We start from the raw sequence: 12,844 nt of genomic DNA, 5'->3' as shown, positions 1-12,844 counted from the left end.
ACTGTTTAAAACATAGTGCTCATGAAGAGGAATACAACACAAAAAGTGGTCCATAGCTCAGTGTACTTAGTATAAATAGATAGAATCAGAATGATAACACTACATATTTTGCAAAGATATATGTCTTGCAGGATGACTGAGGCCCATCTCACTCTCCTTTCCGACGTTGGCTTTGCCAGTGGTCTGGTTCCTTTTTCTTAGTGATAAAGGGCAGTGACTACAGCAACATGTTGACTGGTTGGGCTCAGGCAATGGCCAGGGCTTGGTTGAAATTTTAGCCCCATATAATAAGTATATATGTGTGTCTATGTGTATGCATATATTTTTGGTGTCAGGAACTGACCCCAGGACCTTGCCCATGCTAAACACATGCTGTACCACTGAGCTGTGCTCCTCACCCGTCCATGTTACTATTAACTGTATTCTTTATGGCAGATATTTTCTGCAACTCTTCAGAGTTTTCATTTATAATCTAACGTTAATGACACTAAGTTCTGTGAATAGCAAATGAGAAAAGATTCATTAAATCCTTAGTGCAGTGTTGGGCATCTGTAACTGCCCAATATAGTTTACCAGTAATTTTATTTGCTTTGTTCCAGAAACCTCAGTGACTTTCCTAGCCAGTTTCATCCTCGTCTTCTTTGCCGTTCCATCAATGGCTTATATGAAGATGCAGATGCTGTCCTTCTCACATTGGAAGGCGACACAGAGTTGAAAGGGCGATAGATGAGCCAAAGTGAAAACTTGATGCTAATGAGATAGCTCATAGTGAAGCTGCACAGAAGGGCAAATCCAGTGCGAGACCTGAATACAACAGGATATCGGGTTTCAGAACCCGCAGTGATGAAATCTCACGAGATTTCAGTGAGAGTTGGGAGTCAATGCACTCCTACAATTTATCCTTAGTGTTACTCCTGGTATGGTTTCCGTCTGTCTGGCACTGTGGGTATACGGCTGTGTGCTGGGCTCCGCACTCTGAGAGGGAGGTGAAGGAGCCGAAGCACACAGGGAGATCAGGAGAGGAGACAGTGAAGGCGCTGGAAACCATTACGTGAAGAGCTGAAAGAATTGCATGTTCTGCGCTTGGAGACAGAAATCTGAGCTGCACGTTAGCAGTACCTTGAAAATTAGAGAAGAGACTGGCCTTGCCTACAGGGACCCATCAGCCGGGGTCGCGGATTGTGGGCTGCAGGTCTCCCTCAGCATGCGTATGTCACATGCGTGTCAGAGCTGGCCAATCGGAAGGCAGCTTTGCAGCCCAGGAAGATCCGTTTATTTATGTATTTATTTATTTATTTATTTATTTTTGTCTTTTTCGTTTTTATTTCGTTTTTATCGGTACCAGGGGTCGAACTCACGATTACCTGCTTGCAAGGCCGGCATAAAGCTGAGCTAAATCCCCAGCCCCCGGAAGACCCGTTTATGAAGCCATTTGTGCTGAGCCCTCCAGTTCCCCTGTCAGGTCCTGTTGTCCCAGAAATTCCCAGACACGGGGGAGAACTGTGTGGGACAGCTTACAAAACCTCCCACTTCCCAATCAGAGGTTCCAACATCCAATTCTCCAGTGTATACCACCTGCCAGGAACCAAAGTGTTTTGCAGAGAACAGGTTTCTGAGATTGTGATCTTAATCAACATAAGATTTAGTGTTTTCCAGGAATACGAGTACTCCTGAATATTTGAATGTTTTCCTAACTGCTCCAGTTCCCAGATCTAGACTTCCGTGGAACCAAACCAATCATTTTTTCTCTTGAATTTTTCATCTGTGTTCCTATAACGTTTAATGTACTCTCTGCTAAGGTACCATTGATATTGACTTGAGCACAACTAGCTTAGTTTCATGAAGGTGTAACGTCAATCATCTGAGATGCAGTGACGCCTCAGAGCTGGTTATTACCAAGTGATTTGTTGGTTCTAATTCCTAAACCTCCTTCTTTGCATTGCTCACCACTTTGCCAATCTGGAAGTAGGAAGAGACATAATCTTATGTTTAAAGCCTTTCTGAAAAGCTGTCATTGGAGAGTTGGTAGCCAAGCTAAATAGGCCATGTGTGACAGAAAATAGACAAACTGGCCTCAGGGAGGAGTGTGCCATCCATGACAGTCTTCGCATTACCTCAGGAGCCGAGATCATGAGCAATTGGAGAGTGTGGACCTTATTTTATACAGGCCGTATCCCTCCCCACCCCACCACAGCCCCTGGTGCATAGTAGGCAGACAATATGTTTGCTGCCTGAAAGAGGGAGTGGGTGGATATGAACAAATGAGGGGATGGCTGACTGCGGACAGATGGCCCAGAGGAAAGAGCTGCTTCCTGCTTTACGGGTTCAGCTCCAGTTCCTGAGCTAAATGTCTGTCCAGAACCAGACCAGCTCCCCTCTGTCGAGTGTGATGATCACGCTGCCTGTGGGTAGAATGTATTCTGGGGGAGATGATAGCTGCCTGATATGAGAGATGATACCAGAGATTAGTTAACCGTATGGGCTGAGTCCCAGGGGAGGTGTGTGAAATGAATCAGATTAAACAAAATTGATAATGTGAATGCTTAATCAAACAGACAAAGGTAGTCTGCGCAGCTAATTAGGGGCAAATAGAGCGTCCCTCTTGTACCTCATTTAACTGACAAATTGTGCAGACAGTTTTAATGGGAGTCTGTTTAGCAAAAAGAAGGCTGTATAGTTGACAGCTTGGCAAAATGTGGTTTCTGTAACACCACATGATGCTTATGGAAATTAGCCTGGTGCAGCTGAGCTCTGAGCAGTCCTGGGTTGTGCAAATCACAGCAAAACGGACCTTTCACAGCCTGCTGGTCATTGTGTTCTTAAAGGCAAAGACATCATTTTTTTAATAAATTGGAAGATTGAAAATTAAGCCTCTGAACATTAAAGGAAGTCTAATATTACTAGCCCCAATGCAGTAGGCCAAATGTAATGAGAGAGAGAGAGAGAGAGATGGACAGAGAGACAGAGAGAGAGAGATGGGGTGGGGGAGAGTCCAAAGATAAAAACAGAAACCACATTGGAATGAATTTAGGGGGAGCACTGACTTAGACCAAGTGAGGCAACTTCAGGAGCGCATAATGACTCTAGAGTACAAATCATGTTGTCGGAAGTAGTTTCAAAAGCCTTGGATCTGTTCAACCAGAATCTTACAGCATTTTTACCAACACCTCAGCCTGTTATTTCCACTCTGCCTTTTATATCTCAGCATGCCCTGTTCGCCCTTCCTCCCCAGATGAAATGCCTTCTCTCTCTGAAGTTGACATGATTTGGACTTGTAGTGTGTTGGATATAGGGAGGTTCATTTCTGGAGCAAGTGCCTTCTCAGGAGCAGACAGTACCTACTCTTGTGCTGACCCCTCAGAGGCTTGGAGCCCCACTGGCCATGCTGGCCATGAGCAGCACCATTTGCTGAGAAAAGGCTTGATGTCCCTAACGTCACCAATAATAGTTGCAGGAAAGTGGAGGTTCCTGGGATAACTGGAGTCATGAGGTTGGCATTTGCCGGGCACCAGTGACAGGCTGCCATTGTCTGAATGCAGGGCCTGGAACTGGTGGTTGGTGCACACTGTGGAGAGGAGCCCACCCCTCCATGGGTGCCCAGTGTCTGCGCCACTACAGGAATACAGCCACGCATGAAAAGTGTTTGTGTAATGTAGTGATTTTTGTGAATCACTCCACCAGTCAGACATGGTCCTTTCCAGAAAAGAAACAGTTTTGCATAAAATGGTCCATTAGTGTCAACGGAGAGGGTCTGACCTCTCACAGAGGAGAAGGCTCTTCCATAAGCCTAGTCAAGTGGAACTACCAGGGCTGTGCCAAGGATCATCACTGAAGCCCTCGCTCCCAAGAGACTTTCCTCGTCACTGTGATTCACTGCATGTGGAGGCACTGATAACCCCATTTTCATTTTCTGAAGAATGAACTTTGCAAACTTGAATGTACCCAAATGTACATGGTTTTTTAAAATTTTTTGCAAATTGTCTATTTGTTGATTTAAGATATTTTAAACCAGTAGAATAACCATGTTCTCAATACACATACATAAAACTGTCTAGGCACTAACACAAATCACTGATTCTCCACTTTTTAGAAGGTGAGCCTTTGCATTTTTGAGTAGTAGATAAATAGAGGCATTAAGAACTGGGCAAAACACTTTTGCTAGAAAAATGGGTAATGTTAGCTGCAGTCACTGAAAATAACTTCTATGTTTTCTTTATTTTTTGCTAATGTTACTAAATAAATTGTTTCTTTTTAAGAGAAGAAAAATTAAGGGCAATAGCAGGGAAATATTAAAGCAAGGAGCATCTACAAAGCCACAAGTAAAGTTGCTGACAATATCTTATAAGAAATACATTATGTCAAAGAAAGTAGTATTTATTGTCTTCTGTCTGTGGCAGAATGACCGTGCCCACAATCTATTTTATATGTATGAAAGTTAACAAAATATTCTGATTCACAGGATTTAACCTTGTGCAGGAATTGTTAATCTTCTGTGATAGATGGATAATATGGCAAAAAATACATAAATGTAACAATACATGCGTAGAAAACCTGACATGCAATGCTGAGAATCAGTGGTTTTTAATTTTGGGGGAACATAAAGGAAATAAAATGTAGTGTTTTGATTATATTATTACACTATTTACATAGTTAGGCCCATCAGTTTACACTTTAATTTACTCATGTTAACAAAAACTTTTCTGATACTTCCCCACTAAGTGAAATGATAAATTAATATATAATTCAAAACCAATGGAAAGAGGCTCATGATAGAGGAAAGACTGTGGAGATCCAATTATCCAAATGTGACACCAGACTCCAGCTCTGATGTGACCCAAGGTACAGTCTGATTGCCAGTCTACCTTGAGAGGCAATTTCATTAGTGATAGGATTATGATTTTCATGCTGTTATGTCCGGTAAGTTGACTACTAGGTACCTCTTAGTTAAGATACTAGAACTTGATATGAAGTGAAGTTAAATACTGAACGAATCTCATTTGGATACAACTAATAGTAACACTCAGACCTCTAAATCCATTTGGAGCTGAAATCAATGGGCACCACACTTTGGAGAACAGCTTACCTGCCCTTACCAAGTAGGCCTGGCACAGGGTGGGAAGGAGTCTCTGAGCCCTGGAGACAGACCAGATGTTAGAAAGGGGACAAATGGTCCTAAGAGAATGAATGTCTACTAAGGTCAGGCCGGCTCTCTATGCTAAATGTAGTCTGGGCAGTATGAGAAAGAATAAAAATAGATCAATTTAAAATACTTCTAAAAAGAAGGATAGCAGAACTTAAGCAAAGTGAAATTGGATGACATTTGTGCTTTTGCGATAAATTGATATTTCCATTTTCATTTCCAAGTGCTGCTACTAATGGAAAACAAAAACAAAAGCAAGCAACCAAACAAAAACTCTAATTAAGACAAAATTATTTAATAATGAAAATATTTTCCTCTATCTTTCTACCACAATTTTATTTCACCCATCTTTACATTTACTGGAATGATTCTGTCTGTACAAATCTGCTTGCAAAATTCAGTATCTGGCAATTTATTGCAACTAACATGAGTGATGTTAATTCCAAGGTAACCTTTCTCCATTTTGAGTCTTAGGTCCATGTTTGAATGATGTCAAAACTCTGTTGTTAAGAAATTCAAATATGCCTCACACTCTTTTTTCTCACGTGATAAATTGACAACTTTATTTTTGTTATGCAAATATGCAAATGTAAGCGACATGCAAATATAAGTTACTTGTGATAATGTTTAGTTACAACACTAGGCATAGGGTTAGTTAGGGAATGTAGGTTCTATTGAATAAGTTATAGAAAATTTTTTCATATTTTACTATTTTATTTCATATTCTGAATCATTAGCCAAAATCATTTGCAAAAGAATCAATGCAAATATTATGATTTGTGTCTAGATGTCCTCCCAAAGCCTCATGCAGTCATGAGGCTTCTCAGAGGTGACTGAATCTAGAGTATCTGATTGATTTGTAGTGCAGTGCTGGGACTAAGGGTGCTGGGATTAAGGTTGGGTGATTGCTGGATCAATCCACTGATTGGATTGGCACCACCCTAATCCCAGGAGACTGAATATGATACAGGAGACAGAAAGAGGTTTGTCTTGTTCTCGATTGTTGATTTTGCTATTTTCTGCCATCATGAAGTGTTGCCCTTTGCTGTTCCAGTGTGTCCTGGAGCCAGCCAGTTATGGACTGAAACCTCTACAAGGTATAAGCTAAATAAACTTTTCTTCTCCTAACTTGTGGATGTTGGGCATTTTGTCTCAGCAATGAGAGAGAAGTAACTAAGACAGAATTTGTCACCAGAAGTGGTGTTGTTGCTGTAGTACTACCTGACCATGTGGCTCAGGAGCCTTTGGGAATGGCTCCTGGAAGAATTTGAAAAGATTTGGAGATGTTGGCTGAAAAAGTAGTACTAGAACTTCTTAGGCTACACTGTGTGGGAGATACCAATCAGAACTCAGAAAATCAGAAAGTCAGTAAAGACCAGTCTCGAGAGATTTCTGCTGGGAAGAAAGACTGCATTGGCTGCTGGATTCCAGACAATGTGTGATATGGCTGGGTAGGAAGTTTTTCTGCATTTTGCTCATATCCAAAGACTTTGCCTGAGCCTGAGATCAAGGATGGCAGACTAACTAATGTTGTAGAAGAAATTTTAAGGCAGCCAAATGAGAAAAAAATAACTAAAACAAGTATATGCTTCTAAAATGTTTTGAAGCAAATGATGTTTAAAAGATTAACTTGGGACACAAAAGCATAGGAAAGAGTTTAGTCTCTTTCAGTCTCAGTTTGGGGAAATGTTGAACTGTTATCTTCAGAACTTATTTAATGTTCATTTCAGTGAAAAGTTGTTCAATGACTATCAGTTCTGTGAAAGTTATAATTGTTTGATTTGACTTCATTTGTATAAGATTTCTGCAGTCAGTCTGAATTTTTTCCAAATAAACTTACAAAGTTTGCATAAAAGTGTCCTTTAGGTTGGTTTTTAAAGACACATGTAATATAGTAGCCAGCTCCAGTAATAGTGAATTCTACCATGTAGTGTAACTGTCCTTTCTAAGAGCCTGAATCTTCTATGTCGGAAGTACCAGGCCATTGTGCCACCTGGGTGGCTTTCATTTATTTATCATTGGATCTCAGAGTTAGAGAGAGCATGAAGGACAATGAGAAGCATTTGGAAAGCCATAAAATATATTTTATTCAATTAGCAAAAGGTTTGTGAACCTATGCTTCCTTTTTCAGCTTTTAGTTACTTTCCTATTTCTGCCATCAGCAGAATTTTCCTGGGCCATTTTATCAGTGTGACACAACAGAAGTGGGGGTGGGCTGCCTGTCGCTGTCTACCCGGATCTGCTTGAGTTAATTGATAAACCTTTCCTTTTTATTATCAGGGCTAGCATTCTGTCTACAGTCACACAGCCTATTGCCCCTGCAAGGCACTGAGATTTCCTTGTGGAATTCTAGCAGATATTGGAAATTGTGGTGGCAAATTAGCAGGGGCCACAAACCAGAAGTGACAGCTCCAGTGTCCTGGTGGAGGGAATGTAGTGATCCCCTGCCCACAGCAATTGGCCAGGCTTATCATATGGACTAATCACAACAGATCTGGGGAGATAATGGGCACCAGATGTTATCGCTTTGTAGGCTGGAGCTCTCCAGAGACCATGGCCATGATAGAAAAGCTCCCCCAAAACAGAAACATGAGTCTGTTGCTTATTAATCAAACCAGGAGGCTGGATGTGATCGTCCCTTTCTTCCTCAGCACCATGGATCCTCTCTGCTATGTTAATGAATTGGGAAATAGTTTCTGAGAGCAAAGAGAGGAATTTGTGTGTGTCTATCACACATGTATGTATCCAATTCAATTTATTATCTATAAGCATGTTTCCCAGAATTCAATTTCTTTCTTGATTCAATTGCAGTCAGCACTGATGTATTAGCACTTCCTTAATTAAATCTTTTATTTTCCTTTATCTTATTTGTTCTAATTACCCTTAACTTCAAGAGGATTATATATACGTATTTTAACACATATTGTGTTAAAAATAAAGAAGTGGCCCCAATGATGAACCAAATTATCAATTTTTCAAAAACTGTTTTTATCAATTGTATTTTAATTGTACAGCATTATGGGACACAGTGTGGTAATTTCATATGTACATGCAGTAGCTGAATACCAAGTCAAACTGGGTAGTATTTCTACTTGTTTAACTTTTTAAAAAACTGTAGAATGTACTAATTATACATATTCAGTGGAGTACAATGTGATATTTTAATACATGTGTATAATATGTATTGAACAAATCAGGGTATTTAATTTATTGTCTCTTTGTCATTATTTTGTTTTCAGAATCTTTGAGTTCCTACCGCCTAGTTATTCATAAAAATACAACAGAACTTTATGAACTGTAGTTACCCATGGTACCATCAAGCACTAGACCTGACTACCTCTGTCTATGTTTTGGTACCCTTTATCCAGCTGCCTTCCACAGGTATCTCTCCTCCTACCTTTCTCAGCTTTTAGTAATTATTACTTTACATGCAGATCAATTTTTTTAAAAACAACTATATATGAGACAGGACATGCAGTGTTCATCTTTCTGTGTTTGACTTTTTTCACGTAAAATAAAATCTGTTTCATCCATTTTGTCACAAATAATACGATATCATTTTTGAGGCTGAATAATATTCTATTGTGTATATGTATCATGTTTTCATTCATCTGTTCGTGAGCACCTGACATGAGTCCACATCTCAGCTATTGTGCTCTTTATATGCTGACATACTTTTCTTTGGATACAGACCCATAAGGAGGATAGCTGGATCATATGGTAAAGCTATTTTTTGTTTTTTGAGGACCTTCTCTACTGCTCTCTCTAGTCGCTGTACTAGTTTACATTTCTGTCTGCAGGATATAAGAATTCCCTTTTGTTTACATCTTAACCAACATTTATGCAAGTTCCTGAACTCAAGTGATCCTTCTGCCTCAGGTTCTTGAGTAGCTGAAACTATACATGCCACCATGCCTGGCTTTTTGGTTTTGGTTTTGGTTTTGGTATTTTTGATTCTAACTAGGGTGAGATGATATCTCATTGTGGGGTTTTTTTTTGCTTTGATTTAATTTTTGTCTTCTCAAGACAGTTTCACTATGCAGTTCAGACCACTCTTGAATTCAATTTGTAGCCCAAGTTGGTCTCCTCCTGCCTCAGCCTCCTGAGTGCTAGGCTCTCATTGTGTTTATTGTGCTAGTATGTCATTGTGGTTATATTTCCTTGAAAGCAAATGGTGTCAAACATTTTTTTTCCTAAATATTTTGACCATTTGAATATCTTCTGAGGTTGTATATTCCTGTTTTAAAATTGGATTATCGTTGTTGTTACTGAGTCTCTTGAGTTCCTTAACTCAAAAGTAACTATATACATCCCTATACTCTGGCCAATTCCTCATTTCTATCAGTTTTCTAAGAATTTTCCATGTGTATTCTGAATTACTGCATTTAGCATATTTAGTTAGAAACAGCCAGTCCCATTCTTTCCCTCCAAGCCTTTCCAAAGTCTGCATATTATTCTGTGGTCCTACCTGTGGTCCACCACCATCTCCCATAGATCTGGACTTAATTGGATTCTTCCCCCTCTTTTTCATCCCTTGCATCATACAATCCATCCTCAGAACATAGAGTTGTCATAAAGTATTTACCTCTCTTCCTCCCTTTCTCCCTTTTCCCTTCTCATTAGACCTTTTCCCTTCCTGCATTATCAAATATTCTTATTGTGAAAAATTTGTGTAACCTCCAAATAGTCTTGTTTCCAGTCTCTCTCCTTCCAGCCCACAGCATGACCTCCAGTGCCTCCGCAGTCTCTCCTCCATCCAGCATCCCAGACTCCACCCAGGCCTACCCACAGAGATGCCTGACTTGTGACTCCCTTTTCATGTATAGCTCTACTTTTGGCTGTCTTAAAAGGAATGGAAGGCAAGACAGGAGCCAGGGAAACAGCTGGGTGGCTATCCAACATCTCTGAGAGAGCGAGAAGTCAGTCTTGAACTAAGATGTCATGTAACAGAAATGGGCAGAGGGAGATTCTGCAGATGAAGATTATTAAACATCCAAGATTACTGAAGGTAGAATTAAACTCTCGGTATTAGTGTACATCCTAGGATAAGTGATAACAGTGACCACATGAATAATATATATATACTGTTACAGTTTTCATGGTGATGAAAGAGAAAAAATATAAAGTAAAAAAGTAGCCTTTATTCCAAGGACATGGAGAGGAGTCTAACCACCATAGATGGTCTAGCCTCCTCTTGCCGGAATGTGGATATACATATAACCTCTGATGGGTTGGCGCTTAGGGCGGGCATTGATGACATGCAAGGAGCTGATTGGAACCTTTTTTGCGCCACTGGGAAAGGAAAAAGGAAATTGTCATAGGGGAAGGAGGAAGTGACCTCAAGTTCACTTGGTTCCGCCTCCCATTGCCTTAATATCATGTAACTTATTCTAGGGCAAAACTTTTCATACATCTAGTATCCATGCAGTGTTTACTAAATATAAGCTCAACACTGCCTAGATTCAGATAGTTGAATCAATTTGTTGATTCATTTAATTCTTTTTTTTTTTGTCTTTTTCCTTTTTATCAGTACCGGGGATCGAACTCACGACTGCCTGCTTGCAAAGCAGGCGCTTATGCCGCTGAGCTAAATCCCCAGCCCCAATTCATTTAATTCTTAAAACAACATTATGAGGTAAATAGTGATTAGTACTTTAAAATTTTCCCCAGTGTCTCCATTTGTACCAAGGATCTCCTTGTGCTGCAGATGCAGGTGGGCCGATCCAAAGAGATCCTCAGCAGCCAACAATCATGGAGATAAAAACAACTTCTGAGTCCATTCTAGGGCTTTTTGGAGTTATGTTAAAAAAAAAAAAAAGCCTGGTTCATCCTCACTTATGGTACGTCCTTTCCGTGTATGTGACTCTCACCTTCTACACAATACCTGAAAATGTGGCACCTTGGCATCCTGAGAATTTTAAATTAAAGGAAACAGAGAAAATCACAGAGCAAGAATGCCACTCTCATCCTCTGTTTCTCTAATTTTTCTTTCACTGCGCCCTCACTCTCTTGAAGCAGTTCTCTGAAAAACTTCTCCATCTACTTCCCTTGAAAGTAAAGCATCAGACCTTTACTCCAGGTAGAGACCTGGAGGCCAAGGAGCACTGAACACACAGATGTTCTGCCAAGTTTATCAGTACCGGATCGTACCTGTTTTATCGTCTAGTCATACTTCTCCTTGATTTTCCACACACAAAAATAAATAAACACCAAAAATAACCCAGAATTCTCCTTGGTTATTTGTGTTATTTCTGGAGATCCCCAAGCTATTGTATAATCTATATTGGATAAATTTGGCTATGTTTTCCTATTGTTATAAGGGTGCCAGCCCTGAACATTGTATGGGTAAGGAAAAGATATTACTTGTCACTCTTACAATCAATGGGAAAGGTTTCAAATTTAGCCCACAAGTCTCTGGATGTCTCAAGTTGTCAACCTCTTCTTTTTCTGCTGGCCCAAACCAATGTGTTTACACTCTGATTATTTTGTGTTCTGTTTTGCTTTTTTTTTAACTCCCAGTGAGCTGAAGGCAAGGATGAAGGCAAGAAAAATCTCAAGTCCAGCAAGGAAGTGATGTCCAAGACTCATACAAAAACAAAACAAAACAAAAACCAGCCCAAGTTCCTGGGTGACATTCAGGACATAGCTAGCTGGGGTGCTATCATTTTGAAAATGTTACCCATGTTCTACATTATGCAAAGCAATGGTTAAAAAGTAACTGTTAAGTATCTCATAATCAACAAGTTCATGCCAGGTGTGGTAGCACACGTCTGTTATCCTAGCAATCAGAAGGCTGAGGCAGAAGGATCGCCACAAGTATAAAACTAGCCTGGGCTACGAAGGCCAGCTTGAACTACATAGTGAGACCCTGTTTCAACAAACAAACAACAACAACAAAAGAAGTTTAAAAGCATGGTGCTGGTTCTCATGTTCATAACACGTAACATGGTTCCACTTGTTTTCCAGTAATTGAAAGCTTATAAGTATTTTAACATTTCTGGTTCATAAGAATTAGAATCCAAAGTTAAAGATAAAGACATTAATACGGTCCTCACAAAACTCAAGTTTATGATTATTAGAAATAGTACCTGGGATAGAGTTTAACTTAATATTTTCTCTTTTTTTTTTTCTCAAATATTTTCTCTAAGAGAAAGTTTGCCAAATGCCCCAACTGTGTAAACCAAATTGAAGAAACAATTTTTCAGTTAATCATGAAGGCGAACAACAGACCATTGAAACAATCTTAGCAGAAATGCTCATTTGCAAACAGCTGATAACAGACAACCAGATTTTAACAGGTTATCTCTAATCAACAAACAGCCCTTAGACACTACAATTACTGAAGCCCCTACTCTGTGACTGTACTTGAAAGTAATAAAGGCTCGTGTGTTAAATAGCTGACTATATTAATGTTTTTGGATCATTGAACACAGCTGTTTGCAGTCTCTCTGTTTGAATGTCTACTTTGTATTCTTTGATACTGTGATTTGAGCAACTATTTCCAAGATGATAATATGTAATCTATTAACAGGTGATTTCTTACTGTTATGTTTTTTTTTGTAGTTCTGTATTATGTGTAACCTTACACTGCTTTGTTTTGTTTTGTGTTTTTCTCTTTTTCCTCTTAAAAAAAAAAAAAAAGTAATAAAGGCTCGTAAAATGATAAGCAGAGCCTTGTTCCTCCGAATTGGCCCCATCTAGGCA

This window comes from Cavia porcellus, unplaced genomic scaffold (genome assembly GCF_034190915.1).
Source record: "Cavia porcellus strain 051 isolate PalLab524CR breed Dunkin Hartley unplaced genomic scaffold, mCavPor4.1 scaffold_22, whole genome shotgun sequence".
Taxonomy (NCBI): Eukaryota; Metazoa; Chordata; class Mammalia; order Rodentia; family Caviidae; genus Cavia; species Cavia porcellus.
Note: the sequence above shows the minus strand (reverse complement) of the source record.